Below are 6,038 nucleotides of genomic sequence, written 5' to 3'. Positions count from 1 at the left end.
ATGGTATATATCATTGCAAAGCTGAACTGTTCCTCGTTAAAATGATACCACATTTGCAATGATTACATGTTGCTGGACTTGACCACGTTAATGAGAATGAGACAAAGTCACAAATCAAATGTGCCAAAATTAGCAATTTTGTGTTACTTTGTGAACAATCAAATTGACACTGTAATTCAAACAAGCAAGACAACTTACTAATCTTAATACACTTTATTGATAAAAAAAGTTCAGTAACGAGTGGATGATCCGAAGGCGTTGATGACAGCCTGGAGCCTTCTTCTCATGCTGCACACAAGTCTTGTGATGCGCTGATGATGAGGGATGGCGTTCCATTCTTCATTGGAACCTGGTTAGGTCAGCCACAGTTGATGTGTTGGTGGTTCTGGCGCAGACAGCGAGGCCAAGCTGGTCCCACAGATGTTCCATGGGATTCAGGTCTGGACTGTTAGCGGGCCAATCCATCCGATGCACCCCAACATTGTTCAGGTAGTCAGTCACCAGTCGGGCTCGATGGGGGCGAGCGTTGTCATCTTGAAAGATGGCATTTTGGTCCAAGAGTCTGCAAGTATGGGACTGCAATCGGCTGTAGAATATCGTCTTGCAAATACCCATCAAACAAGGTGTTTTTCAAGAGATGAGGGTAAATTGTGTCCGATGAGCTCACTGGTGCAAATCATTGTGTAAACCAGTAATGGTTCTGAAAAGCTTGATCGGTTTGATTAATGATCATTACCTATTGACCATTCACAGACATCGGTAATTTTGGCACATTTGATTTGTGACTTTGCCTCATTGTTATTCATGTAGCCAAGTCCAGCAACATGTAATCATTGCAAATGTGGTATCATTTTAAAGAGGAACAGTTCAGCTTTGCATTGATATATACCATATACAAAGAGAGTAATAAATTATTACAAATATACTGGATTGAAAAAAGTTTCCTTACTTTTTGTGTGCAGTTTAGATCGAAAGGAAATAATTTGAATAATAGTAATAATAATAAAAAGTTCTTATATAGTGCATTTTACACAAAAAAGTATCAATGCGCTTCTATTAGTACCCTTTGGGTGGATTTCACAAACAGTTAAGATTAGTCTTATACTAACGCTGTACGTAAGACAGTACGGATTCATGATCTAATTCAAGACCGAGCAGGAGGGAATATAGATCAAAAGGAAATAATTTGAATAATAATAATAATACAAAAAGTTCTTATATGGCGCATTTTACAAAAAACATATCAATGCGCTTTTATTAGTGCCCTGGGGTGGATTTCACAAACAGTTCAGATTAGTCTTATACTTGCCTTACTAAGGACTAGCCTTAAGTTTTTATTATCTCCTAGGACTAGTCATAACCTAACTCCTTGTGAAATCGACCCTATGGTCATTGTTTCAATAGACCTTATGCACATGACGTCATTTCAGTAGGGCGCCCTCACCTGGAGGTCAAAAGGAGGTTGGTCATTGGCTAAAACTGCGTCGCGCGTACAAATCCCTGCATCTCGATTGTTTCGTCACTGTTTTTCCTCTAAGATGGCGGCTGGATGACGTCAATGCATAAGGTCTATAACACTCCTGTAATCTTTCTCAGCTGTCTCGGGAGCTGTGATGCTCAGAAGGCTTTTTTGCAGACACATTATCAACCTGTACTCTCACAAACAGGTACCAATTTATACTCATTGGTGAAGAGAAGCAAAAAAGTCTCATTCAGAATGTTTCAGTCGTGCTAGAATTTTTTATGATTGCTCCTCCAAAATAAATAATTAGGATAGTTTTATTATAAATATTATATATTAACAATGTTTTCATAGATTATATTACAAAAATCAGGTGGAATTTCAGGACCAAAATATTAAATGTGGAGACCTTGGAGGCCTTGCCCTGGTATTGGCCTCATTGCCCTTTCACTGAGAAGTTTCCCATAGACTTTAAGATTGTTCAATATGATAGAGCAACAGGCTTTGGGCTTCGCTCTTGTAGGGGCACATCAATTTTTATCTGGGGCTGGCTATGAGTTTAAGTTTGTCTTGGAAACTTACAGAGGGCACCACAGCAAAACCACAGGGCACCATGGCAATTTTTGTGGGTGCCGTGGGTTATTTTGAGGCCTAGAGTATAGACTCTTTACTTGTACAAAACTTAATAAAGGGAATTTTATGGATGCAGACTTGTCCTGTTTTTCCCGCTATTTTGCTCTATGTGCAGTAACAGATTTTATCAGCAAGTTTCCTGCTTAATTTATTTTTCACGGCATGCAATGTTTCAGCTGATTTCCTTATGGGTTTCTCATCTGTGCTATTCAAAATTGTAAAACAATAAAAAGCGCCTGGAAATTTTCCCCTTTTGTGTTATCAGAGATGGCGAAAAGATTTACATGGTTTTTTTTTTTTTTTAAATAAACATTCCTGCATCAGTTGCAGCAACACTGAATCAATGTTCATTGTTGGTGTACTGTCCACAGTTGTATGGAAAGTAAATGAAATACAATGATATGAATACTTAACTTCCTTTACTTTATGAACGCATAAACAAACATTGCCTTCCTTCAAAATATTTTGTATAATTAAAATATTTTAGTGATTATAATAAAACAATACATCATGGCACGAATGAGCTACATACCAGCTGTAAAGACTTGATTTTGTTTTGTCTTGTATATTAAAAGTACTTTAACTGTCATTTGGTGCTTGATATAGGGCATGGTGTGGTGGGGTGTGTGTGTGTGTGTGTGCCCCCCCCCCCCAATTGTATTATTTTGGGGGTGATGGGAAGGGGGTACATTTCAATTGGGAGGGGTGGGGGTCTCCCTCTGCCACATAATTATGGTTTGGTAATCGGTTGCTTCTTTTGATCTCTACTTGTAAACATATGTTTTTGTTTTGTTTAAAAACAAAAATGATGTCTAAGCACTCGTCCATGCATATTGCATGTTTGTGTTTTTTATGTCCATTCGTTTTAAAAACTGGAAAATAGACGTGCCTGATGTTCTGTAAAAATAAATCATAGAATATTCGTGTTCATGTACTCGTGTTACTGTGATGTGTGATGTGTACCTCGGCAGGCAGACTTACATTTGGGAATTGGAATATTTTAAAGGGAAGGTACACGTTTGGTAATTACTCAAGACAGGGAAGAAGAAATTTTCTTCCTCCATGCTCAAAACAAATATTAACTTAAAAACTGACCTGGTAACAAGCATTGGAGAGCTATTGATAATATAAAACATTGTGGGAAACGAATCCCCCTGAAGTAACGTAGTTTTTGAGAAAGAGGTAATTTCTCACTACAATAATAAAAGACTTCTAGCTAGAAGTCTTTTATTCTTATCAGAGAGCACACAATTTCGTCCAACAAGGGTGTTTTTCTTTCATCATTTTCTCGCAACTTCGATGACCAATTGAGCCCAATTTTTCACAGGCTTATTATTTTATGGTTATGATGGGATACACCAAGTGAGAAGACTGGTCTTTGACAATTACCAAACGTGTACCTTCCCTTTAAACTCTAGTTTACTCATGTTCAAATATTCTTGTAAACCAAAGTTACAATACTAATTCCTTAACTATCCTCAGCCATCTTGATTGAATTCTGGCGTTTGCTGTTACTAATGCAAAGTCTTTCACTGACTTAAATTAAATGAACACCTTTTGTCCCGCAACCTTTAACCTAATGTACTAACTCATTTATAAATGCTCGTACGGTTGCATTATGCACTAACTTTATTGACAGTCTTGTCTTCAAAACTAATTGATCATTATGAATTCAGTCTGGTTCCCTATGGACGCAAGTGTCCTTCTCAAAAGGAAAAAAAAACACAATAATGAATAGCATAATAAGACACTGCCTCCCCAAGACTTAGTCCATATGTCAAGTAATTTGCTCGTGATGATGTGTTAGATTTAAATTTCCCTGGAAACGTGGCACATGCGTTGGCACTCAGTTTCAGTCCGTTTTGAGTTCTTGACGAGTCACACTATAACTACAATGTCTGTATTTTCTTTCCTCCATGGTATAACTAACATTAAAAGCAACAGATACCTTTGGCTTTTGGAACCGTTCGATTGTAGGTCTTTGCAATAAACCTGGTGAAAATTTAGTTTCAAAAGGTGGTCGCTGAAGAATAACCCATATTTAAGGACACACAATCTGAGGAACGTTTTTTACTAACAGTTACTTTTGATTTTTGAGGTTTAACAAATAATTGACTAGAGTGGGATTCGACCCAACGACCTCCGGATTAACGTGCCGGCGCTCTACCAACTGAGCAATCTAGCCCTATATTGGCGGTGTCCCCAAAAAAATTCAAAATTTACCCAGTCAGTTTCCCTTGTGGTTTATATTGATAGCAGTAACTTTTCTCAGATTTAAAATTGTTTGCATAATCTTAAAGCTTTTTTACATAACCACATACTGCTTTAGGCTAAGGAGATATATTTTGTTCTTTCCTTTGCCACTGTAGTCCTCCCATTTTCTTTTGACACAAAATACCTTAGACCTATATGGAGGACCCCCGTCTTGAGAATCCCCATATAATATGGAGACCTTTTTTTTCTTTTCTTGTTTCTCCTCTGGTCCCCATAAGGTAGCGAATGGCAAACACTGTATAGTATTAATTTTTGCCACACTGTAAGCTAACATCCGTCTTGGCTTCAAAAACACAGTTATTTGACCCAAATGATCAGAGCATGCTCTGAAGAACGAAGATGCAAATCCCACGCATTAGGATATCATTTCCATCGCCTGGAAGATGTTTGTACTGCTATAGCCGAGATACCCAATTAGCATGAAGAAGAATGACAAGTCATGTCAGGAACAATCAGTCCATATACCCTGGGGCAATTTCAATTCGGAACAAGATGTGTTTTTTCTCCTCAACTAAGCTGGCTGAGAGATAGGGAGTGGTGTTTCATTAGAAAGGGTTTATTGTAGAAACTCGGAGGAACAACAGGCTATGAAGGAAAAGAGAAACACGAACGCAAGAAGACAAAGGAGCTTTAGGCATATCCTCTTATGCTAGAAGATAGGGCAGTGTCATCTTATGACACCTGAGTGACCCTGTTTCTTGTATTTGCTGACTCTGAATTTGCTAAATAAACATGTTTTGTATGTCATCCATTATATTTCTCGCTAGGATTTTAAACTTAGCAATATGGGAGTCTTGCGGTAGCACCATGTGTACATTTCTTTTTTGAGTATAGTTCTGAGAAGTACCAAGTAGTTGACAACTCAATGTTTCGATTAGTATGCTCTGAGAACTGGTTGAAAACTCAACTCAACAGGCCCTAATGATCGAAACGTTGAGTTGTCAACCACCGGTTCTTCTCAGAACCAACACTACTCAAAAGAGATTACACATGGAGCAACCACAAACCTCACCTGAATATTTCTTGTTGTTGAACCTAGGATTTTAAAATATTCAGTTGACTGCTTGAGTAGAAAACACCCTAGCAGTTTCCATAGTGATGTATTCAATGATGCGCCTAATATACCTGCCACTTAACGGCTTGATGTCTGTCGGGCGTTAAAACCACGCATTTTACTTTCTGGTCGATAGCTCTTTGTAGACAATTGAAGCAATTACGATCATCCTAAACCTCCAGAGATTTCGAGCATCATTTTCAGATAGAATGACATAACAAGAAGTCGGATTCAATGGGTTTAGGCATATAACACGTTCATGCTTGAAAGCATTAGTTTATATTCTGACAGTCATGAATATTTGTTTTAACTTGACAAAAAAAAAGAGTTTCTATTTTCACAGCTACCAAAGACCAGGGCCATTTCATAGAGCTGCTTATCAGCACAAAAATGTAGCTAAGCACAACAAGTTATGCTAACCAGAATGAGGTTACTAGCCAAACTACATGTCTGTGCACCATATTTGACTGGTATTCTGATAAAGCAAAATTGTCTGCTTAAATGCAAAGTATACCTTTAGATTTTGGAATCGTTCGATTGTTCTACCCTTATGCATATAAATGCTTTGTATAGGTCCACAATAAAACTAAAAGGTGAAAAATTCACACTTTCTCG

Source organism: Asterias rubens, chromosome 7, assembly GCF_902459465.1.
Source record: "Asterias rubens chromosome 7, eAstRub1.3, whole genome shotgun sequence".
Classification (NCBI taxonomy): domain Eukaryota; kingdom Metazoa; phylum Echinodermata; class Asteroidea; order Forcipulatida; family Asteriidae; genus Asterias; species Asterias rubens.
This window is presented reverse-complemented; position numbering follows the sequence as displayed.